The sequence below is a fragment of the Sus scrofa genome, chromosome 6, assembly GCF_000003025.6.
Source record: "Sus scrofa isolate TJ Tabasco breed Duroc chromosome 6, Sscrofa11.1, whole genome shotgun sequence".
Classification (NCBI taxonomy): Eukaryota; Metazoa; Chordata; class Mammalia; order Artiodactyla; family Suidae; genus Sus; species Sus scrofa.
Window position 1 is genome coordinate 52,710,800 of NC_010448.4, and position 26,115 is coordinate 52,736,914.

At 45.7% G+C, this 26,115-nt stretch overlaps 1 protein-coding gene across 1 annotated transcript in view; it reads left to right on the forward strand.

Annotated features, from left to right (window-relative positions):
• The window catches only part of ARHGAP35 (Rho GTPase activating protein 35), a 129,833-nt gene continuing 104,381 nt past the window's right edge, over positions 664-26,115 (forward strand). Inside the window, exon 1 of the mRNA XM_021094622.1 lies at positions 664-1,414. The gene's annotated coding sequence lies outside the window, so the exon portion shown is untranslated. The remainder of the gene's footprint in view (positions 1,415-26,115) is intronic.

A 26,115-nucleotide genomic window follows, 5' to 3' on the forward strand; every position in this document is an offset into this window, starting at 1 on the left:
AGAAACGAAAAATGCAGTAAGAAGCATAGCGTTTCTTCATGCATTCCTTAAATATTGACTGAGCTCCCAGAACGCTCAACTTCCACGATCCGTACTTCCGGAGGGATCCCAGAGGAACCCCTCTTCAGTTCACAAGAACTCTGGGGTTATAGCAGTGCCCCTTCCCATCACTAATATTTCCCCTCCGGGCGCCCGAACTGACATTTGACTTGCAGTCATTTGCACAATGCTGACCTGGAGGACCAGGCCCTCGCCCCTCTCCAGGAAATCAGGGCTTCACAGAACCCACAGCAAGTCTTAATAACTCGCACATAACCTGCAGATTTTCCTCACTGCTTGGGAAAATAGCACGCGCTCCTCAGCACCGCCCTCTCTTCCGGAACGACGAAATGCAAGGTTCGGATTGGGCTAAGGCGGGCCACGCCTCCTCCTGTTCCCCAATCAATTCCCTCACTGGGTGCGCTCCCTCCTCCTCAGCTCCGTCCCACCGCCCCACGTTACGTCGCTCCCTCTTTCCTCCTCCGTTATCCCGGGGGCTGCGCTCGCGCGGCAAGCCCACCTCCCTTTGCCTCTCATTGGCTGCTCAGGTCCCGCGCGAGCGGGATCGCGCCCTTCGCCCCCGCCCCCAAAGCCGGGCCATGCCTCTCTCCCGTTTTCTCCAAGAGGCCGCGTGAGGAGGGCATCGGCTGCTTCTGGCGCGCGCAACGGTGCGCGCGCCCCCCGCGGACCACTCCCTTCGCCTCAGCGCGAGTAGACGCTGCGGCTGGCATCCCTTATCGCGCACGCGCAGTTGCCCACCCCGTTCCTTCTGCCTCGCGCTGCCTCGCGCCGCAGCCACCGCAGTAGCGGCATTTTCTTGGGGCGCACGCGCACTGCGCCCTGTGCGCCCGTTCCCTGGACCCGGCCGCTGCGGTAGCAGTGAGCCCCTCGGGCGCGTACGGGCTTTCACTTCTCCCCCACCCAGCGCGGGTTATTCCCTCGCGGCGCGCGCTCAGGGGCCGTTATCCCCCTGCAGAGGTCCCCGCACCACGCACGCGCAGTAGCGAGGGGGCACGCGCGCGGGAGCTGGGGCCGCAGGAAGGAGGTGCCGCTGCCGCCATTGCGAGGGAGGGAGGGAGCGAGCAAGCGAGGCTGGTCCGCCCTCCCCCTGGTTCCCGCCCCTCCCCCCTTCCCCTCCCCGCCCCCCGCCCCGAGGGAGAGCAGCGGAGCGGCGGGAGGAGGAGGTGGAGGAGGCGGAGGAGGGAGCCCGCGAGGGAGGGTCCGCCCGGCCCCCCGCCGCCGGAGCTGCCGCCGCCGCCGCCGCCGCCGCCGCTTCAGCCGCCGCTGGACGAGGAGCAACAGAACATGGCGCCGGGGCCGCCGTCGCCGCTCCCGGGAATCCGGAGGCCGGGGCCGCGCTGAGGACGTCCAGCTGGTGAGTGCGCGAGCTCGTGGGCCCCGGTGGCGAGGCCGGGCGCCGCCCCGTTGTGGGGTCCAGGGGAAGGCGGGGACCGCGGGGCCCGGAGCCCGCGAACAATGGAGGAGCCGGAGGGGGAGGGGAGGGAGCGGCCCCCCAGCCCCCCGGGCCCCGCCGCTTCGCGCTGTGGCCCGGCCCGCCGGGGCCCGCCTGCCCTTCGGACTTGCCCCTGCCCGCCTCAGCCCTGCTGTCGCCGCGTCTGCCCCCACCCTCCGACCCATTGGGATCTCTGTGTCTGCCTCGGCCTCCCCCTTCCCTCGGCCACTGCAGCCACTCCGCTCGCAATTCTGCGCCTCCCCTTTCCCTCTTCCTTCCCTCAGTAATGCCCCTCGCCCCTCCCGGACTCTGCAGTGCTCATGGGACCCACCTCCTCCGTGACCCTTCCGCATCCCTTAATTCTGGACCTTCACATTCTGGTTCGTGACCCTTCTGCCTTCTCCCGTTCCGCTCTCAGCACCCTGCCCCTGCCCCCTTCTTTGACCGGTCTGCTGTTACCCTCTCTTGCACCCCCTGGAGCTGTCCCTCTAGGAACTGCGGTTCCACCTCCTTGGAGATCCATCTGGGACCCCGTTTGTCTCGGCACTGCTGCCCCAGGTCTTCTCTTTGGACTTAATTCCATCTCCCTCTTGGGCCCTACTGTCTCCTCGCAAAATCTGTCCCACACCTCCCCCCCGGATACCCCTTTGGGCTCTCTGACCCCTGCCTCTCAGATGCACCTTGCCTGCCTCCTCCCTTAGTCAAAATGTGTCATTCACATCCTTTCCTCTCTTCCAGACTTTGCTGCCTCCCCTCTCTGCCCCTCGTTCAGTCTCAGATCTTGCTGTGCCCTCCAGCCTGCTTGCTTTCTGACTTTGCCTTCCGTGAAGCAGCCTCCTCCCCCTTCTCTGACCCTGCAGCTCTCATTTCTGCAATTCACTTCTCTGACCTTTCTCCCTAACTCAGCCTCTCTGCAGCCTCACGCCCTGCAGTCCTTTCTGCCCCGGTGTTGTCCTTGCCTGTTGCCTCTCCATCTCACCTCCTTATTGGCCCTCTTTTGAGCTGTTCCATTCAGTTGCCCCCTTTTCCTTTGACCTGTTTCCCCTTCAATTCTCTGCTTAAGACCTGCTTCCACCCTCTATCTCCAAGTCCTGTCCTCCACATTTTGGCTCTTCTTAGATTTGCCCTTTACCTTACTGAATTATTGGTAACTTCTCTCTGATCCATCACCCCCTCCCTTCCTGTTGTGCATCTCAGACCTGCCCCGATCCTTTTTGCCCCTGCTCTTTCATTTGTTCGCTTCTGCCTCATCCTCTCTATTTTCCTTCCAGCTCTACCCCTTTTGGAGCTGTCCACTTGTCTGCCTATTTTGGGGATCCATTTTAACTTTCCTGCTGCTGTCTCCTCTTGGAGTGGTCCTCTTTAACTCTGGTCATGTTGGTACTGCCTCGCACCTCTGTTGCTTCTAAATTCTAAGTTTTCCTACTGATCTCCCCCCACCATTTTGATTCCCCTCTCAACCTCCAGTCTCTCCTTTCTTGTATTTGTCCCCCTTTTTTTTGCCCTGCCCCTCTTACCTTTTTAAGTCTCCTTCCCCCAGCTCTGCCCCTTGTAGAGATGTTTTCCCAATCATTCCTACCTTTCATTTCACCCACCCCCACCCCAGCTCCCTCTTGGAACTGCCCAGTTTTTGGCTAGAGTCTCCCTCCTTTTTGCCATTCCTCTCTCAGTTCTGTTCTTCATTGCCTTGTTTCCTGCTGGGCTCCTTCTCTTCCCATTTAGTTCCTGTCAGACTTGCTTCTCCCACCTGCCCCCCTTGACTGCTTCTTCCCCCTGGGTGCTTCGCCTCTTCAGGCATGCCTTTCTCTGAACTCTGTCCCTCAGCTTTGGAGGGCAAGGGTCTGGGTTGGACCTAGGCTTCTCCAGACTCAGGTTTAGACTGCAGAGTCTCTCAGCGCCCTGACCCTGAGGGTTTTATCTCCAGGGATCCTGTGAGATCTCTGTAAATAGGTGGGGTTGGTTAATTGGTTACTGCTCTCTGGAGTCGGGAGTGTCTCCCCCATTTCCTTCTCTTTTGCCAAGGTTCGTGGTGGTGGTGGTGGTGGGGGTAGATCTGTTTCCATTGCCCCATTTTCCCCCTCTCCCATTTTGCTCCCCAGCCCCTTTGGGTCCCTGGGCTTTGCAGCTTTGTCACTTGGAAAAGGAGAGTTGCAGCTGCTCACAGATCTGTCTTCTCTTTATACTTTCCCTCCCTCCTCCTCTGAGCAATTGTTAAGAGACAGTTGTACCCTCGCCCCCTTCCATCTCCAAGGCAGCACCCCTTGGGAGATCTTCGGAATATGCTTCCCCCCACCCCCCTTGTTTTTGTTTTACCATTGGTTGGGGAAATGCCAGTTTTCAAGTTCTCCCCAATCCCACCTGGGGTTATGGCCACACTTGGCATTTACTGCTTTGGGTCTGTAGAAGCTGCCTGTCTGTCTTGCCTTCCGACTGGCCTCTGGTTTGCTGTGTGATCTTTGGAAGGGGCGGGGAAGGGTGGGCTTATTTCTTTCTTTCCTCTGGCCAGGAAGGATTTGCTTCCCTGGTCTTCAAAATAGTGAGGGCTTGGGTTTGGAAAGCTCTTTGGGGTTGTTTGTTGAAAGGGAGAGTGCCAAATGTCACTCAGATTTTTGCCCGTGATACTGCAGGCTCCTAGTCACAGGAGCTGAATGCCTCTAGGCAGATCCTTGCTGGATTTGGGAAAGAGATGGAGCTCATTGGTACACGAGGAGTATGGGTGGGCCCTGACACTCCCCAAGCCTTTGGACTGCCCTGATTTGGTAGAGTGAGAAATGAGTGCCAGAAACTGGCTGACATTGGGATTTCGGTTTATTACCTGGGAAATGTACCTTTGCTACCTTTCCTTGAACTGATCTTCAGTGATCTTATGTTGGGGGTGGGGTTTAGGACATTCATTCAGAGGAAGAGGTAATTTTTACAGAAAACCATCCAACCATTTTCCTTCCTTAACTTGGGAGAGGGAATCTTTTGCATGTTCTCTGTTTATTTATTTTATTTCTTAAGTAAATCAAAGTCTGATTTTTTTTTCCCCCTGTGGCCTAGGGCAATTGCATATTAAAGCAGCCATCCAGCTGTGAAGGAGCATTTACTGGAAAGACTTTTATTTCTTAACTGAGCTATGATCAAACTTTGTTTACTTCAGCACTTATTTAGAAGTAGTTCTGTGTGAATACATTTGAAATAAAAAACATTCACTGTCATCTACAGAATTGGACCATTGACTCATCAAATGTTAGGGCAATTGTTTATGAGACAGTGTGAAGGCTGGATAGTGGATCCATATGGCTCCTTCAGCTTCTAAGTTCTTAGGCCTTTAAATTTTGTGTCAAGGAACTATGGCATTTGTCATTACCATTATTGACTTTCAGTATTTTACTGACTTTTGGTTCATTTATCTTAGTTTCTGTATATTTCTGAATTTCGGCCTTGTTGAGTTTATGTTCCCCATGTTGGTATAAATAGTTTTGTTTTTTATTCTTAATGTGGACGTGGTGGCTAATTAAGAATAAAAACAACTGTGTATGCAGTACTGGTGAAATTTGTGTTCCAGTGTTTTAACATCACTGACAGCATAGAAAGTTTCTGTGTGCCCAAAGCCTGAGTTTACATAATAGGAAGAGAAGAGACTGAAGAACAAAGAGCTGATTTTTCTTCCTAAACTGGTAATTGATGTTCCATAGACTGTCATATTTCTCTCATGGTAGCAGAGGCTCCAATTCCTATATCAGAATTTGCTTTCATGGTGGAATCAGATGCTACAGAAATCTGAGGTAGTAGCCTTGGCCTTCTGGATCAGTTAATGTGCCACTTGGGGGTGGGGTGTGAAGCAGGATATGGCAGTAGCCTGTTTTCGACCTAGAACATGTCTTTAAGGGCTTTTGCCCTGCCTAGCAAATCTTTGTATCACTGGCCTGATGAAAGTTCCAAGTTTGTTTGTTTGTTTGTTTGCCTCACGCATGGCATGTGGAAGTTCCTCAGTCAGGGATTGCACCCATGCCACAGTTGTGACCTCTGCCACAGCTGTGGCAGCGCTGGATCCTTAACCAGCTGTGCCTCACAGGAACTTCCCCTATCTTTTTTTATCTGAACCTTTCTTTTTGACTGTCTCCCCTTCCCTTACCTACTGTCCCTTTTTTTCTTGGCATGATGAAGGTCAAAGCATTTAGGACAATAAAAAATCAGAATGAGAAAATAAGTTATTCCTCTTAATACTGGCTACATGGAAGAAGTTGTCCATGTGCAGATCCATGGACCTGATGGCAACTTTTGGCAAAGGACAGTCTGAGAGGAGTGAGGGTTGCACAGGTAAACTACAGTCTCATAGGTGTTTGGTCTGTATGCGATGAGGAAACACATCAGGTCAGCACAGTTGGGAATTGAAAAGGTGAAAGTGGTTGTCCATTTCCCTTTGGCTTTTTCTGCTTTCTCCTCTTTTGTCTGCCTTGGGATTCTGAGGTGTTGGGCCTCTTGTAGGGCCTTCCTGTGATCTCCGACTGTGGTCGTTCACCAACTGGCAGTTTAAACACTGTGGTAACATACCCAGTGAGTGTGACATTTTATTGATCATCTAGTTTAGTTGTTTAAAATTTCTTTTTCACATTATGTGAAATAGATAAACTTGGAGATTCTCTGCTTGAAGAGGGAGGGTGACTGAAATCCCTCGGGTTTGGAAAAACAGTTTGAAGATCATTGCCTAGTCTAGCCTCCTCATTTACAGATGGGAAAATGGAAGTCTTGCAAGGAGCATGATGACAGGCTTCTTATCCTAGTTGGAAGAGTACAGGCAGGAGATCCTCTACTGTAGGCCTGAGCCTCACTGGATGGAACTTTGGACAAAACACTTCATCTCTCTGGGCTTCACATTCCTAGCCTGAAGTCTTGGGTGCCATCCATCTCTGATTGTAGATTCTTATCCTGGATCACATACCATGTTAGAGTTGGGACGGGGACTGAACTCCTGGTACTGCTCTTAACCACTGTCCTCCCACCAAATCCTGTAATCCAGAATGGGTGGGGGACTCTTTCCTGGGGGATGCAATAAAATGAATTGGATTACCTTTGTTGTATGCTTTTTCAAATGTAAACACTTGGCTCTTTTTCAGCCATGTACCTGAAGATTAATTTATAATTTTGGGGAAAAGAGGCATCCAGATTGTATTAAATACATAGCTAAAACCATATACCTCTTTAAAAACAGTATGGAATTTTTCAAGCTGAGTCATTGTTGACCTAGGCTCTCAAATAGCAGTAGTCTGAATAGCACTTGAATTGCTGGTATTAAGAAATGCAAACAAATCATTCATGTTCATCTTCCCGAAAATTTATTTCTATTTAATTTTTGATACAGTGTTTTATCACGGTTCATCTGTGAGGAATTCTTGAAAATAATATTTGGCATCTGTCAGTCTCATTTTCATTTATTTTCATTTATTCTGATATTAAGAAACACCATTAACTTGATATGTGAGCTGAGAACCAGGTACTTTCAGCCATGAAACATCATCACAGGAAAGTAATATTTATTTTAGTTGGAAATAGCCATTCTTGCCTATCTCCTTCATCTTCCTTTATTGGAATGAACGTTTTCATTTTATGAAATTTTGTGGTAGTTGTGACTGTTACATTATGCATCTATAGGTATTTCATACTCTTTTGTCTCTGCATTCTTGTTTGGAAAAATGTTCTCTTGCTAGTCACCATTGTAATATTTGCACTTGGTAATTGAGAGACCAATTGAGAGACAGCTTTTCGTGGCGTAAAGAATGTTGAATTGATAATGAAGAAACCTGGGTCCTAGCCCTGTCTCTGCTGCTTACGAGCTGTGTGACTTAGGTCAAAATCATTTTCACTTCTCTGGGCTGCAGTCTCTTCATTAGAAAAATGAAAGGGTTATACTAGTTGGTTCCCATTCTTTCTCATCATACCTAGCAAAATACCTTGGACATAATAGGCCCCCACTATGTACATGCTGACTGAAGCCAAGCTGGTGCTACAGCCTTATTCTCTTTTTTGGGGGGTGGAGTTGGGGAGGGAGGCTGGGAGACGTGTGCACTGACTATAATGGCCGGGTTTTTTTTTCAGGCTTGAGACTCTTAGATGGCATGCCCTCATGGTCAGCATTTAATCCCTATATGTATATACAACATAAGTGTCTTGACCAGGGCTATACAGCGGTAGGGCTGTATTATGGACATATGTCTGTCTGAATCTAAAATTCGTACTGGAGTTCCCGTTGTGGCGCAGTGGTTAACGAATCCGACTAGGAACCATGAGGTTACGGGTTCGATCCCTGGCCTTGCTCAGTGGGTTAAGGATCCAGCATTGCCGTGAGCTGTGGTGTAGGTTTCAGATGCGGCTCGGATCCCCCCTTTCTGTGGCTCTGGCGTAGGCCAGCGGCTATGGCTCCGATTAGACCCCTAGCCTGGGAACCTCCATATGCCAAGGGAGTGGCCCAAGAAATGGCAAACAGACAAAAAATAAATAAATAAATAAACATTTTTAAAAAATAAAATAAAATTCATATTTATTTTATTAGACTGCCTTGCCTTTCTGGGATACAAGAATAAGCTAGGAGTTCCCGTCGTGGCACAGTGGTTAACGAATCCGACTAGGAACCATGAGGTTGCGGGTTCGGTCCCTGCCCCTTGCTCAGTGGGGTTAACGATCCGGCGTTGCTGTGAGCTGTGGTGTAGGTTGCAGACACGGCTTGGATCCCGCGTTGCTGTGGCTCTGGCGTAGGCCGGTGGCTACAGCTCCGATTCAACCCCTAGCCTGGGAACCTCCATATGCCTCGGGAGCGGCCCGAGAAATAGCAACAACAACAACAAAAAGACCAAAAAAAAAAAAAAAAGAATAAGCTATAGTTCAGTCCCTTGAGCAGTGTCTCTGAAGCTCTGGGATGCAGATTTGATTCCTGGCCTGTTACAGTGCATTAAGGATCTGGCATTGCTGCAGCTGTGGTGTAGGTTGAAGCTGTGGCTCAGATCTCATCCCTGGCCTGGGAACTCCACGTGCCCCACGGTGGCCAAAAAAGATTTTCATATTCAGAGACTGAGCACACATTGGGTTCCATATAAAAGAATCTACAGTTGCAAGTACCAGCTTGCCTTTCTAGTCGGCATATTGAAAAAGTTGAGCATTTTGTTTCTGACCTAGATTCACACCCTGGAATAACAAAACTGTAAGTAAATTTGTTTAACAGAAAGAAGATAGAATTGTTGCGTCATGGAATGACCTTAAATCGATGTTTTCTTTGGCAAATAGAAGATTATCTGAATTGCTGCTAATTGAGAAATTTTCTTCGGATAAAAACTTGAAACGTATAGATTAAAGTAGACTTTGCTCCTTGACTTATTTGTGTGGCACTCCCCCAAATTTTTATTATTGTTTTTTTAATGGCTGCACCTGTGGCATTTGGAAGTTCCCAGGCCAGAGATGGAAACTGTACCTCTGCAGTGACCTGAGCCACTGCAGTTGGATTCTTTTTTTTTTTTTTTTTTATGGCCGCACTTGTGGCATATGGAAGTTTCCAGGCTAGGGGTTGAATTGGAGCTGCAACTGCAGCTGCTGACCTGTGCCACAGCAAAGTAGGATCCTAGCCGGGTCTGTGACCTATGCCATAGATCATGACCAGGCTGGATCCTTAACCCACTGAGCGAGGCCAAGGATTGAACACGAAACCTTATGGTTACTAATCTGATACAGTTCTGCTGCGCCACAGGGGGAACTCCCTGCAGTTGGATTTTTTTTTTTTTTTTTTTTTTTTTTTGTCTTTTTAGGGCTGCACCTGCGGCATATGGAGGTTCCTAGCTAGGGGTCAAATCAGACCTAGAGCTGCTGGCCTACACCACAGACATAGCAACAGCAGATCCTTAACCCACTGAGCGAGGCCAGGGATTGAACCTGAATCCTCATGGATACTACCCAGGTTCGTTAACTGCTGAGCCACGACAGGAACTCCTGCAGTTGGATTTTTAACCCACTGTTCTGAGCTGGGGATTGAACCTTCACCTCCACAGTGACCTGAGCCACCAATTGGATTCTCAATTTACTGTGCCACAATGGGAACTCCTAAAATACTTAAAAAACAAACAACACCCCCCCCACTCAATTTGGAGTTCCCTGTGGCCTATTGGTTAAGGGTTTGGTGTTGTCACTCCTGTGGCTGAGGTTTGATCCCAGTCCTGCATGCCATGGGCCAGCCATGAAACAAAAAACCCTGCAGGGAGTTTCCATCGTGGCCCAGCAGTAGTGAACCTGACTAGTATCCATGAGGATGTGGGTTCAATCCCTGTCCTCACTCAGTGGGTTAAGGATCCAGCGTTGCTCTGAGCTGTGGTGTAGATCACAGACGTGGCTTGGATCCCAGGTTTCTGTAGCTGTGGCCTGTATCATAGGTTGGAAGCTGCAGCTCCAGCTCCAATTTGACTCCTAGCCTGGGAACTTCCATATGTCGTGGGTATAGCCCTTAAAAGACAAAAACAAAAAATAAAAAAAAAAACCCTCCCAAATCCCCCTGCAATTCAAAAAAAATGTTGGGGTGAAGGGATGTTGGCCAGCTCCAGCTAATAGCCTCCTAAAGTGTAAAATAAAAAATGTATTGTTGGGAGTACCGGTTTTGGTGCAAGGGAAATGAATCCGACTAGGAACCATGAGGTCATGGGTTTGATCTCTGGGTTAAGGATCCGTTGTTGTGAGCTGTGGTGTATGTAGGTCACAGACTGAGGCTCTGCTGTGGCGTAGGAAGGAAGCTGTAGCTCTGATTCGACCCCTAGCCTGGGGATCTCCATTTGCTGCCAGTGCGGCCTTTCAAAATATATGTATATATGTATACGTATACATATGTAGTTGCATTGTACTTCTCCCCATTTCCATATAAAAGAAGGATCAAGGAGTTCCTGATGTGGTGCTATGGGTTAAGAATCCAACTGCGGGGGCGGGGTGGGGGGGTAGGAGGGATGGACTTAGGGTTTAGGCCTGGCATACACACACGGAGGCATATGGAATGGCTGGCCAATGGGGACCTGCTCTATAGCACAGGTGATCCTCTGTGTGGGGAAAGAATCTGAAAGAGAATGGATTTGTGTATATGGATGACGGAATCACTTTGTTGTACAGCAGAAATGATCACAACCTTGTAAATCAACTATATTTCAATAAAACTTTAAAAAATCAAAGAAAAAAAAGAATCCAACTGCAGCAGCTTGGGTCACTGCAGAGGTGGGGATTCAATCCCCGGCCAGATACAGTGGGTGATCCCACTGTGGCATAGGATGCAGCTGTGGCTCATAATCAATCCCTTATGCTGCAGGTGCGGCTATAAGAAAATAATATAAAAGAAGGGTCGACACCATGGCTTCATCTGTTGCAGCTTGGACTACGTAGGAATCAAAGACAAGGAAAATGATTACTGTTAATTGCCATGGGCAATTAAAAAGGATTCTTTGTTCAGTAACAAATTGATTGTGTACAAATGAAAGTCAGCCCTGCATTAATACAAGATTATTAGATTCTCGAAATCAGCATCTTCAGCTGGAGTGGCTTTAACTTCAAGGGAATTGTCTCATTGGGAATAGTGTACCTAAATGCTTGGTGATTAAAAGTATTACTAGGTCTTTATTTTTAAAAATGCTTTTTAAGTTTGTAGGTGGATGCTGCTTTTGTTATATCATTTTGTGGAGGAGTGGGACTCACCTATGGCATGTGGAAGTTCTTGGGCCAAGGATTGAACCTTTGCCACAGCAGCGACCTGAGCCACTAGAGTGACAGCATTGGATCCTTAACCCTCTGCACCACAAGGGGACTCTCTGACATTTTTTTTTAAAGGGCCACACCTGCGGCATATGGAAAGTCGAATTGGAGCTACAGCTGCCTGCCTACGCCACAGCCACAGCAATGCAGGATCCCAGCCATGTCTGCCACTTGCCCAGTTCACAGCAGTGCTGGACTGTTAACCCACTGAGTGAGGCCAGGGATCAAAACCACATCCTCACGGATACCAGTTGGGTTTGTTACCACTGAGCCACAATGGGAACTCCTTTTTCTTTTTTGGCCTCGTGTGTGGCATGTGGAAGTTTCTGGACTGGGGATTGAACCCATAACGTAGCAGTGACCCGAGCTACTGCAGTGACAACACCAGATAGTTATTTAACCCACTGAGCCACACAGGAACTCCTTAAGTGTACATTTCTGAATTTTCTACATGTACAGACCCCTTTTTCACATGATGGGGCATAATTTCCTTTTCCACAGTTTTTGTTTTGTTTTCTTTTAATGGCTGCACCTGTGGCATGTGGAGGTTCCTGGGTCAGGAATTCAGTCTGAGCCACAGCTGGGATCTTGCTGCAGCTGTGGCAATGCCAGCTCCTTTAACTCACTGCATCTGGTTGGGGATTGAGCCCATACCTCTGCAGTAACCTTAGCCACTGAAGTCGGGTTCTTGACCCGCTGTGCCACAGTGGGAACTCTTCTACACTGTTCTTAATAAATTGGAAACTGTTTGAGAGTCTCCATCTGTCAGGCACTTAGGTCATGACTTTAATATATGAATGTAACCTTGTAGGATGATATTTATAACTTTTCCAAGATTGTTCGAGGTCACATACCTGATAATGAATGGGAGAATAGCGATCTCTTACAAGCTGCAAGCATCTTGTAATGACAGATCTTCCCTGTTTGTGTTGTAATTCCATATTGTTTGGGTCTCTGTTTACTGGGAATTAAAAGGAAATAGGTATGGCCCCTGCTGTGACATCCTGATGGAACTGCCAGGCACGAAAACTGGTGTGAACTTTCTGGAAAGCGGTTTGGCAGTGCTTTAAGAGACACATAATTCTTGATCTAGTTATAGATACCTCTATGGACCAAGAACTAGAAATGAGCACCAAGATTTTACATTTATACAAAGATGTTTTGTTTGTTTGTTTTTGTTTGTTTTTTTTGTCTTTTCTAGGGCTGTACCCGCGGCATATGGGGGTTCCCAGGCTAGGGGTCTCATTGGAGCTGTAGGCGCCAGCCTATGCCAGGGCCACAGCAACTCGGGATCCGAGCCACGTCTGCGACCTACACCACAGCTCACGGCAACGCCAGATCGTTAACCCACTGAGCAAGGGCAGGGATCGAACCCGCAACCTCATGGTTCCTAGTTGGATTCATTAACCACTGAGCCACGAGGGGAACTCCTGGTCACTTTTTTTTTGTCTTTTTTTTTCTATAGGGCCGCACATGTGGCATAGGGAGGTTCTCAGGCTAGGGTTTGAATTGGAGCTGCAGCTGCTGGCCTACACTGTAGCCACAGCATCAACAGATCCGAGCCACATGTTTGACCTATGCCGAAACTTGTGGCAAGGGCAGATCCTTAACCCACTGAGTGAGGCCAGCGATTGAACCTTCATCCTCATGGATACTAGTCCAGTTCTTAATATGTCGAGCCACAGCAGGAACTCCCAGGGGAATGGTCATTTTATGGAAAGTCTGGAGTCATGAAAAAAGGATGCTTTTGGAGAATTCTTGACATGGGAAAGTGCACACAAAATTAAGTATGAGAAAAAAGCAGGATATAGAACTGTAAACAGTATGGTTCCAGTTATTTTAATATATATGGAGGAGAGTGGAAGAAATATGCTAGAGTACTGTTAGAATTTATCTCTGTGCTGTAGAATTTTGCGTGATTAAATTTTCTGAGTTTTCCGCAATGATTTTACTAATCAGAGAAAAAAGTTAAAAAATTTTTTTGCAGTGTGGTTGTATTATGTTTGGTTTTTCTGGTAAACGTATAAGGGGAAAATTGAGCTGAAAAGCAAGAAATTAGTAATAATGAGATCTGTTGGACTCTAGTACTTTTGTTTGTTTGTTTGTTTGTTTTGTCTTTTTGCGATTTCTTGGGCTGCTCCCGTGGTATATGGAGGTTCCCAAGCTAGGGGTCGAATCGGAGCTGTAGCCACCGGCCTACGCCACAGCCACAGCAGCACGGGGTCTGAGCCGTGTCTGTGGCCTACATCACAGCTGGATCCTTAACCCACTGAGCAAGGCCAGAGATGGAACCTGCAACCTCATGTTTCCTAGTCGGATTCATTTCTGCTGCGCCAGGATGAAAACTTGAGGTATACGTTTCTACTTCTCATTTTTACATAGACTAGGGAAAACTTTGCCACAGGCCAGCACCTGTAATGTGTGGACAGGTGTTAAAATAGATTCATGTCCCAGTTCCTCCATTTGTTTTGCCACCTTAAACAAGCTCTTTAGAAACCAAAGTAATGTATAAAAAAATGTTTAGCATATAGTAAGTGCTCGATTGAAAGGGATTGTTATTCTCAAATGGTGAGTTAAGTACCAAGTGAGTTAAGTGAAATCCACTGTGCTATATGCCACTGGGAATTCTGAGAGGTAGGATTTTATTAGTTGCAGAAGTCTTCTACAAAGGTGTCCTTTCGTCATTCTTTCCTCGCTTGTTTCTTCTCAGCAGGTCACTGGAGGCACTAAAGAAAAACTTGACTGTTGCTCCCCTGCTTTAAAACCTTTAGTGCTTTTCTGTGGTCTCTAAGATTAAATCCAGATCACTAGTGTGGTCTGTAGAATCCTTTACACTTGGGCCCATCCTACTTTCCCAGCCTCAGTTCTTGGTCTCCAGAATGAGATCTGTTCTTTTTTCTCCCTCTGTGTTTTTGATGAAGCTGGTTCCTCTTGAGAGTTCCCTTACCAGTCTTCTGATTGGTGAATTTCCTGCTCATCCTTCGACATCCTTTCAAGTGTCCACTATTCTGAGATCTCTCTTCTTGGGGTTTTTCCTCAGCAGGTTTTTCCTGCTAAGTGTTCCATTAGCACTTTGCTGGTGATGTTATACATATCACTTGTTTTTGTGTAGTAATATGTTTGTATGGGGCTGTATAAGCAGTCACAAAACACCCATGCTGTTCCCTTATCCCTGTTCCCTGGCTGCCCAGTTGTCCCCCTTAGAGACATAAGTGTTCTATCAGGTATTTTTTTCCTTCCAGAGATATTTTATGCACATATAAACAAGCAAATAGAAATATGTATGAGCCCTCCCACCCCTTTACATGAATGGTAGCATTCTGTGATTACTGTTCTGTGTCTCCCTTTATACTTTTTTGGCGTTTTAGGGTTATACCCGCGGCTTATGGAGGTTCCTAGGCTAGGGGTCTAATTGGAGCTACAGCTGCTGGCCTCCACCATAGCCACAGCAACACCAGATCCATGCAACCTACACCACAGCTCACGGTGACGCCGGATCCTTAACCCATTGAGCGAGGCCAAGGATCGAACTCTCAACTTCATGGTTCCTAGTTGGATTTGTTTCCGCCGCGCCACAACCAGAGCTCCTCCTTTTTTCCATTTAATATTTTGGGAAATATTCAGTGTTAGCACAAAGGAAGCTTCCTTGTTCTTTTTTATAGCCTCATGGTATTCCAGTAGACAGAGACACTGTAATTAGCCAGTCTCCTATTGATGGGCTTTGGATTTGTTTCTGGTTCTTTGCCTTTGAAATCAGTGTGCTAGGGGAAACTTGCATGTATGTCACTTTGCACATGTGAGATTACACTTGCAGGAAAAATTCCTGGAAGTAGAATAGTTGTCATCGTCTTATTCTTTTTTTTTTTTTTTTTTCCTGTACCTGTGGCATTTAGAACTTCGCTTGGCCAGGGATGGAACCCTCGCCACAGCAGTGACCTGAGCCACAGCAATGACAATGCCAGATCCTTAACCCACTAGGCCACCAGAGAATTCCTTTCTTCTATTACTACTTTTTTTTTTTTTTTTTTTTTTTTTTCCCCAGAGCCACACTCACGGCATATGGAGGTTCCCAGGCTAGGGTTCTAATTGGAGCTACAGCTGCCGGCCTACACCACAGCCACAGCAACACCAGATCCAAGCCGCATCTTCGACCTATACCATAGCTTACGGTGATGCCAGATCCTTAACCCACTGAGCAAGGCCAGGGATCGAACCGGCAACCTCATGGTACCTAGTCAGATTCGTTAACCCGTGAGCCACGAGGGGAACTCCCCATCTAAGCTTACCTTAGTGTAAAAAAAAAAAAAAAACCCAAAGCCTGTTACCCAATTCTTACTATAATGCTTTCTTGAAATATTTTACTTTTGTTTTTGGGGGAATAGCCCTGGAAATTTCGGTATTGCATGATGCTGAAGTGGAGGGCCAGTGGCATGTATTGTGTGTCATCAGCCAGTCTGGAATGCTCACTTTTTTTTTTTTTTTTTTTTTTTTTTTTGTCTTTTTCACTTTAATAACCATTTCAAATGCTCTTCCAAGAAGCTTTCCCCAGATCCTTCCTCTATTTCTAGGACCTGAATTAGCATCAGACCTTCTTTTAGCATCAGCCCTGTCTAATAGAACTTTCTGCACTATCCTTTACAACAGCCTCTAGCCATATATTTCTACTTGAAATGTGGTTAGTGGGACTGAGAAATGAATTTTAAATTATACTTAATTTTGGAGTTCCTGTTGTGGTTCACTGGTAATGAACCTGACTAGTATCCATGAGGACTCCAGTTTGATCCCTGGCCTTGCTCAGGGAGTTAAGGATCCTGTGTTGCTGTGACTGTGGTGTAGGTTGGCACCTGTAGCTCTGATTTAACCCATAGCCTGGGAACTTCCATATGCTGCATGTTCAGCCCTAAAAAGTGGAGAAAAACAAACAAACTTAATTTTGAATAACCTTTAAATGGAGAAAGTATTGGTGAGTGCAGATGTAGGCTATTATCTTCCACATAGCATTTTTCTTTTTCCTGCCTCTCCTAACTCTGATATAGGGCCATGCTTCTTGTGTATTTGATGAGTGTTTGATAAATAGCCCTCAGGGCTGAATATATAAGGAAAGTAAAAATATTCTTTAAATTCTACTTCCTAGGGATAGCTATTGTGTTTTAATTAAAGAAGAAATTGGCAGTTTTCAGTGACAGCAATTTCTGTGAAGGATTCATCCTTGATTCTAGAATCAGCATTAATCAGAGTTGTAGGTTTGGGAATTTTAGGAGATGGAAGCTTAGAATAAATGTAATAGAAAGGGTCATAAATGTAATAGAAGTATGACTAATATTGGTCAAGTATCTTTATGAAGATTTTTGTGACATAATCCAATTGTATCCTAATGATTAGAGTCCTTAGAAAGTCTAAGAATTAATCATCATTCTTTCCTCTTCCAACTCCCAAGTGATTTTGCTGACATTTGTTTTGAGGACAAGTTGGGTGTTCAGGTAATTTTGGCTTGACTCTTTCTTGGGGTGCTCAGGGTATTTCAGGAGAGAAAGATTAAAGGGAATTTATTACTTGCTAGCAAGACTAAAGAGGCAGAAATGGATTGGCTTGAATTTCTTTTTTCTTCCGTAGTGAAAGCAGCACCAGCATTTTGTAAATGGATGGGGGGATTGTTTGTGGGGGGGGGGAGTGTATGCTTGCTTGTGCTCATGTGCCTATGGTTCTTTCTCCTGTAAAGACATCACTGATTTGATTTTCGTTAAATTTCTTTGAATCTCTAATAGTTCTCCTTACTCCAGATCATCTGTTTTGGAGAACTTCTGTTCTGTTCTGAAATAATGTAGTGTTTATATTTCGAGCTGGCTGGTGATGTTGGGGTATAGTGAGGCATGGAGAGAGAGTGATCATGATAAATGATAAAACTGTGGTCCTTAGAAGTAAAGGGAGGACTTTAAAAAAAGTCTTTTAATTAAAATGTAGTACTGGATCCTGGAGCAGAAAAGAGAATTGATGTGAAAACTGAAATACAAATAAAGTCTGTAGTTTAGATTTTTGTACCAAAGATAATTTCTTTGTTTTGACACATGTACCATGATTCTGTTAACATTAGGGTAAGCTGTGTAAGGGCATATAGGAACTCTCTGTAATATCTGCAACTTTTCTGTAAATCTAAAATTATTTCAAAATAAGTTAAAAGACAAAACAGGGAGAAGAAGAGCATTTAAGCGCTGTAATTCACTGGGGATGGGGGTGGGCTGGGATCTATATAAATTGAGATCCTATAAGGGCCCTCTGGGAGTTCTGCCTGTCTCTGTCCATTTCTCTCCTTAAATTCAGTGTTCTAGCCATGTTGGATGACTGTAGGTCTCCCTGACATCCTTACTTCTGGCCGTTTTCATATACTATTTCATTTTTCATGGTGTATTTTCTTGCCATCCCTACCTCTTAACTAATCCAAAACCAAAACCAAAAAAAAAAAAAAAAAGCCTCTAAAAACAAACAATAACCAAAAAACCCAACTAATTCCTTTTTTTTTTTTTGGCCCCCGCCTGTAGCAGATGGAAATTTCTGGGCCTGGGATTGAACCCATACTACAGCAGTGACTTGAGTCACAGCAATGACAATGCCAGATCCTTAACCTGCTGAGCCACTACAGAACTCCTAACTAATTCCATCAATTGATGATTGAAGTATGCTTGATTTTTATAGTGTTGTGCCAATTTCTGCTGTATAGCAAAGTGACCCAGTCACACACACACATATATATATATATACATTCTTTTTTCTCATATTATCTTCCATCACGTTGTATCCCAAGAGATTGGATATAGTTCCCTTTGCTATTCAGTAAGGTCTTGTTGCTTATCCATTGTAAATGCAATAGTTTGCATCTTCTCACCCTACCAACTAATTCCTTTTAATTCTTTATGTCTGTCTTGGATGTTATTTCCCTCAGAAAGCCACCCCTGGAGTTCCCATCGTGGCACAGCGGAAACGAATCTGACTAGGAACCATGAGGTTGTGGGTTCAATCCTTGGCCTCGCTCAGTGGGTTAAGGATCTGGTGTTGCTGTGAGTTGTGGTGTAAGTCACAGACGCAGCTCAGATCCTTCGTTGGCTGTGGCTGTGGTGTAGGCTGGCACCTGTAGCTCTAATTTGACCCCTAGCCTGGGAACCTCCATATGCCTCAGGTGCAGCCCTAAAAAAACAAAAAACAAACAAACAAACAAAAAAGCCACCCCTGACCTGCATTGGTCAGCCCCTTGCCTGAATTTGCCTCCTGAATTTATCCCTAATGTGGTACTCATCACTCTGTGTTCTGATTGCCTGCTTTCTTTTCTCTTTATCTAACTGCATCTTAAACTCTGTGAAGACAGGGCCTGTGCTTTTCATCATTTTATCTCTAAGCTTATAACCCAGGAATGTAGGCATCATTGAAGTTCAGGAAATGTTTCTTTCTTTTCTGTGTATGTGTCTTTAGGGCCCCACTTGCAGCATATGGAGGTTCCCAGGCTAGGGGTCTAATCGGAGCTACAGCTGCTGGCTGACACCACAGCCACAGCAACTCGGGATCTGAGCACAGTCTGCAGCCTACACCACAGCTCATGGCAAGCCAGATCCTTAACCCACTGAGTGAGGCCAGGGATTGAACCAGCGTCCTCCTGGATTCTAGTGGGGATCATTAACCACTGAGCCACGAAGGAACTTCCTACCTAAAGAATTAAATGCTGGCTTCTTGCCCACATATTCCACAGATTGATTCTAGGTTATCACTCAGCCTCCTATTCCCTGTACTATAACTTCCAATTAGACTGGATCACTTGTTTTCTTCTGAGCAGGAGTTTACCACCACATGTTGGTCCCTCTGCCTACGCTGTCCCTTTTTCCATAATTTGCAGGTCCATTTCTCTGTGCTTCAAGTCTCCTTCCTGATGCTGCCTTTCTTAATTGTCATCAGCTTATAAATTCCTTGAAAGCATTCACTCTCATTCATATTTTACCTTCCAGAGGCACAGTCCTTTGTATAGAGTTAGGCACTAGATAAAGGGTGGTGGAACTAAAGTGAAGAATGGTGCATAAGCAGGAACTAAATATCTGCTTAAAGGAGGAAAAGGATTTAGGTTAAAATTACTGAAAACAAAAAAAATCATCAGATGCCAGTGTGAGTTCTGAGTTCTGGGAGAGAGTTTGGGAAACCCTTTTATAGCCTCAGTGACAGCCTGGGTAGGGAGAAGAACCCACCCTGAATGAGGAAGCAGGAGTGTGGGGGAACAGGTAGCCAGCATTTTGGCCTTAGCCAGGTTATAGCACTTTTGGACTGGGGTTATCTTCTTTGGAAAGTGGGTTGGACTTTTTGAATATGTAATAGTGGTGGTGTTGATGAGCATCTGCTATGGGAATATGCTAGGGAGCAACCAGGCAAGACCCCCTGCGTTGGTTCCAGTAGAATGTACTGGATGGATTAATCCCAGCCTTAAAATTCTGTGGTCTGGAGAATGAGGTTCCAACCTCTGTTTGGAATTGTGAGGATTGAATGAGAAAGGACTTTAAAGATTATAAAGTGCTTTTCTCATTTGTTTTGAGTACCCTCCACCCCACCTTTGATCTACAACTTAAACAGATTAAAAATGTTTAAAATGTGTATGAAAGTCACTTTCAGCATTTTTACATTAGCCAATCCTCAGTGAGGTTGTGGTGCCATACTGTAAGCACATTAGCATAAGAAGATTGGGGAGAAGCTTTTACCACCAATAGGAGTATGAACTTATGATTCCAGGGTTTAGGTAGATTCAGGCCCTTAATTCTTTCCATTATAAGTGAATCCTTTAACAGGATTGGAATATAGATCTGTAATACCATCTTCACCAATGAAAGATGTATTTGAGGAGAGTACATCTATATATGCAAATTTTGAAGTTTTTTTTTTACGTCGGGTTTGTTTCTACCTTTCAATTGAATTGTCCTCCCCTGACCCCTGACCCCCCCCCCCCCCCCCGCCGCCGCCAAAAGATTTCAGGCTGACTGGCTCTTTATATTCTCTTTTTTTTTTTTTTTTTTTTTGCCATTTCTTGGGCCGCTCCAGCGGCATATGGAGGTTCCCAGGCTAGGGGTCGAATCGGAGCTGTAGCCACCGGCCTACGCCAGAGCCACAGCAACGCGGGATCCAAGCCGCATCTGCAACCTACACCACAGCTCACGGCAACGCCGGATCGTTAACCCACTGAGCAAGGGCAGGGATCGAACCCGCAACCTCATGGTTCCTAGTCGGATTCGTTAACCACTGCGCCACGACGGGAGCTCCTCTTTACATTCTTAAATGCAATTTCATGTTGAGGAAATCCACACTACTGATTTGGGGCTCTTTTGACCATAAATTCAGGCTATAGTTGTTCTTTAGGTGCTTCCAATTTGTGATTAGGACGAACATTTTAAAGCACAAATTCCTTACCTTTAAAATTGTCCCCAGAATCTTCAAAACAAAGAGTAAATGATGCAATTAGGATGCAATCCAGGAGTTCCCGTCGTGGCGCAGTGGTTAACGAATCCGACTAGGAACCATGAGGTTGCAGGTTCGGTCCCTGGCCTTGCTCAGTGGGTTAACGATCTGGCGTTGCCGTGAGCTGTGGTGTAGGTTGCAGACGCGGCTCGGATCCAGCGTTGCTGTGGCTCTGGCGTAGGCCGGTGGCTACAGCTCCGATTCGACCCCTAGCCTGGGAACCTCCATATGCCTTGGGAGCGGCCCAAGAAATAGCAACAACAACAACAACAACAACAACAACAAAAAGACAAAAGACAAAAAAAAAAAAAAAAAGAAAAAGGGGAGTTCCCGTCGTGGCGCAGTGGTTAACGAATCCGACTAGGAACCATGAGGTTGCAGGTTCAGTCCCTGCCCTTGCTCAGTGGGTTAACGATCCGGCGTTGCCGTGAGCTGTGGTGTAGGTTGCAGATGCGGCTTGGATCCCGAGTTGCTGTGGCTCTGGCGTAGGCCGGTGGCTACAGCTCCGATTAGACCCCTAGCCTGGGAACCTCCATATGCCGCGGGAGCGGCCCAAGAAATAGCAACAACAACAACAACAAAAGCCAAAAGCCAAAAAAAAAAAAGAAAAAGGATGCAATCCATAGCCTGTGGATTTCAAGGAAAATTATTTTCCACACAACTCAGAAATTCATTGACAAAGTCAAGCTTCCTTTTATTTTTTAAAATGTTTTGTTGTTGCTTTTTGTTTATTTGTTTTATCTTTTTAGGGCCACACCATGGCAGTTGGAAGTTCCCAGGCTAGGGGTTGAATCAGAGCTGCAGCTGCTGGCCTGCACCACTGCCACAGCAACGCCAGATGGGAGCTGAGTCTACAGCCTATACCCTAGCTCATGGCAATGCTGGATCCTTAACCCACTGAGCAAGGCCAGGGATTGAACCCGAATCCTCATGGATTCTAGTCGGATTCATTTCCGCAGTGTTACATCTTATTCTGCTGTTTTGTGAGTTCTTGGGATTGAGATAAGAGATGGATTTTTACCTACCCACAGACTGTTAGTATAAGTGCTTTAATTCCTTTAAATTTGAGACTGATTTTCTTCCCAAAGAATTTAATTATATGATTTTCCTTATTTGGGACCAAACCTCTCAGGATTCACATGAACACTGCTATCTGATAGAAGGAGATACTCTTTCTGGAACCTTGAAAGAGTATTTCTAGAAAAGTGGAGTCACATAATTACTTTTTCTGGTGACTTTTCAGGTGTACTTTTTTCGTTGTTGTTTTTTGTTTTTCAGGGCTGCACCTGCAGCACATGGAGGTTCCCAGGCTAGGGGTCGAATTGGAGCTATAGCCGCCAGCCTACACCACAGCCACAGCAGTGTCAGATCCAAGCTGTCTGCAACCTACGCCCCAGCTCACGGCAACAACAGATCCTTAACCCAGAGCGAGGCCAGGGATAGAACCTGAAACCTCATTGTTACTAGTTGGATTCGTTTTTGCTGAGCCACGACGGGAACTCCCAGGTGTACTTTATATGTTAGTAGAAGTGAATTTTTGCAATGGGTTGAGAAAAGAAATGAGGTTAAATTCGAGAAGAGCATCTTCTCTCTTCCATGGTTTGAGAAATGAAGAAAGGTGCAAGTTGGTGTTCTCTCTGATGACTGAAATCATGTTCTCCCCCCTCTGGCTGTGAGTGTAGCATGTGGAAATTCCAGGGCCAGGGACTGAAGCTGCACCACAACTGTCACCCATGTCGCAACTCTGATAATGCCAGATCCTTAACCCACTGTGCCACCAGGGAATTCCAATATTAATTCTTAATTGCAAATTACAGCCATTTTCCTTCAGAGTCTCATTTTGGAAATGGTCATTGTGGTTAAAACCAAGGCAGGCATTCTGTTTTTCCTGAGTCTTGGGTGACATCAGTGTGCCTATTGAGAACACAGCATATTGAATCCTTCTGACTTTGGGTGAGTCATTTAATCTCCACATCTCAGTGTTCTTATCTGTTGAATGAGGAGACTGCCTCCCTTCCTAAGTGGGTTTATGAAGTTGTAAGACAAGGTATGTGATAGTACTTTGAGCAACATAAGGCACACACACATTTTTATGGGGAATATATTATTAAAGTGTTGCCCCTAGGTAGATAAGAAGCTGTCCCCCTTGTAGTGGAGAGCCCCGCTAAAAGAGCAAATGGATTATATGGAAATAACTTTTATTTTCTCCAGAATGCTTTAGCTGCACAGCTGTTTTTATCTATTCTGTCTTTGCAGCAGTGCAGTGTTGGGGTTAAGCCATGTGTGTGTAGGTTTCAGAAGCAGGCAACTAGGGCCACACAAAGCTGAGTGATCTAGACCTCCCAGAGCTTGTTTTCTCATCTGTAAAATGGGGATTATCGTAGTACCTGACTTCTTAGGTTATTTTGAAAAATGAAATGAAATCACACGTGCACATTATTATTATTATTATTATTTTTTTTGTCTTTTTGCTATTTCTTTGGGCCGCTCCCGCGGCATATGGAGTTTCCCAGCCTAGGGGTCTAATCGGAGCTGTAGCTGCCAGCCTATGCCAGAGCCACAGCAGCGCAGGATCCGAGCCGTGTCTGCAACCTACACCACAGCTCACGGCAACGCCGGATCGTTAACCCAATGAGCAAGGGCAGGGATCGAACCCGCAACCTCATGGTTCCTAGTCGGATTCGTTAACCACTGCGCCATGACAGGAACTCCACGTGCACATTATTTATTTGGTACTATGCCTGGCTCATGAATATTTGCCATTATTACATAAAAAGGAGATGACAAAATGGGAAAACAACTGGTGTAGGCATGTGTGTGTGTTTAAGGCCAATTCTCGGGTATCTTCTGTTCCATCCTTTACCCCACTTACTGTGCAGTGGGAAGGCTTCATGCTGGCGTGGGACTCCAACTCTGATTGTTTTTTTATTTCTCACCTGGCCCCAAAAGGGCCTGCAGTAAATGTTAAATAAGTGGTGAACCTGAGGCCACTTGTTTTGAAGTACTGGCTTAATGATCAGAGAAAGATACTGTGGTAATTGCTAGATATATTTTTCAATATTCCAGTTTGTTGTGAGTTGATTATCTATTCAGCATTCAGTAAATCCTATTTTATCCGACCTTTTCATTTTCCAGTCTCTGAAAGAAATGTGTTGTGCCTAATACTCAGGAAATGCTTATGTTGGGTTGTACAGCATGGTTTCCTGTGGTAAGATTGTTAGAAGTAATACTGGATTAGCTAAAAATGTTCAACCATTTATCTATTAGGTATGTTGTCAAATGAAGTATGAAAATGGTAACAGCTGATGGCCCAGTTTCATCAGTCAGTCTGGAAATCAGTGAGAATCAAGCTTCTTTGACTCCTCTAAGGTTTCTATTTCATGGAACATTTTTTGTTAATTGGAGAACTGGGTCAGTAGATGATGTGACTAAGGGTCATAGGTGTGGTTTTAATGGTTGTTAACCCCTGGAGTTATTGTGTTTTTATTTACTTAGCCTTTTAAAAAATGTATATGCTCCAGCACTTCTTACCCTTATTTAGGTTTAGTGTAATACCTGAAATTGAATTTAAGAGAAGACTTAGAGATGTCTAAGTGATCTCTGAATAGATTGGAAACACACAGACTTTAAGGAGCCGGAGGTTTGTATCTGCTCTAGATTGATTCAGTTCTTCATCCTTTTAAGAAAGGTAAACTGTGTTCTGGGCAGTTTTTTGTAATGAGGTTTCAAGCTAGATCTTTAACCAAAAAATGGAGGCTCTCCTCAGAAGTGCAAGTTCAAGGGTGACTTCGATAACGAGGAGGCAGAAATCCCTGCCTTGCGTACCAGTTGAACTCCCCCGCCTCCTCTCCTTAGTGACTGCATTTCAGACTTGAAAGAGCTTTGGAATTCTTTGTTAAGTGCTTTGGATGAGACTTGTATTCAAGTTGTTTTTGAGAAATAGACTGACTATTTGCTTGACCTTCACCCCCAATCTCTATGAATTCCAAAAAACTGTATAAAATACATCAGTCAGACATCCTATACCTAAGAAGTACCTCCTGCATGTGAGGTTCTGGGGAAACAGAAGGAAGCACAGAGTAGACGGATTCTCTCTATTCCCTTGAAACTCAGTGAGTCAAAGAGAGAAGTGATACTTTTTAAAAAATGTACAGCTAGGATTTCTTGTTGCAGCTCAGCAGAAACGAACCTGACTAGTATCCATGAGGACTTGGGTTCAATCCCTGACCTCACTTGGTGGGTTAAAGATCCAGCGTTGCAGTGAGTTGTGGTGTAGGCCAGCAGCTGCAGTTCCAATTCAACCCCTAGACTGGGAACTTACATATACTGCACCTGCCACCCTAAAAAAATGTACAGATAAACCATGTATAAATGTATATCTAAATAAATATACAGCTAAACTGGCATTTTAATTTTTAGAACTAAAAAATTATATTGGGAGTTCCCGTCATGGCGCAGTGGTTAACGAATCTGACTAGGAACCATGAGGTTGCGGGTTTGGTTCCTGCCCTTGCTCAGTGGGTTAAGGGTCCGGCATTGCCGTGAGCTGTGGTGTAGGTCGCAGACTCGGCTTGGATCCCACATTGCTGTGGCTCTGGCGTAGGCTGGCAGCTGCAGCTCCGATTCGACCCCTAGCCTGGGAACCTCCACATGCTGCGGGAGCGGCACAAGAAATGGCAAAAAGACAAATAAATAAACATTTATATTGTCATTTACCTAGGGAGACATTTTCTAGGATTTCGTTTTATAGAGTTAAGAAAAAAAATTGGTAGTTTTCATTCTTTTGCCATTTTATATTTCATTTTTCATCTTAGTTGATATTACTATTTTTTTTTTTTTTTTTTGTCTTTTGTCTTTTGCTGCTGTTGTTGTTGTTGCTATTTCTTGGGCCGCTCCGGCGGCATATGGAGGTTCCCAGGCTAGGGGTTGAATCGGAGCTGTAGCCACCGGCCTACGCCAGAGCCACAGCAACGCGGGATCCGAGCCGCATCTGCAACCTATACCACAGCTCACGGCAACGCCAGATCGTTAACCCACTGAGCAAGGGCAGGGACCGAACCCGCAACCTCATGGTTCCTAGTCAGATTCGTTAACCACTGCGCCACGACGGGAACTCCGATATTACTATTTTTATTTCTTCATTATCTGCTGTTGTATCAGTTATTATCCAGTCAGGAAAGTGGGAACCATTCTAGATGCTTCAGGCAGAGAGGGATTTAAACGTAAGGAATTTGTTGCAGAGGTGGTAGAAGGGCTGGAGGAGCAAAAGGAGGAAAGAAAAATGTGTGGAGAAGCACAAGGAGCAAGGGAGTTCTTACCCAAAGATCGGAAAGGTGCCTTTGGAGTCTGCACTCACAGATGAGCTGCTGACTTGCTGCTGCTCCTTGGAGCCACAT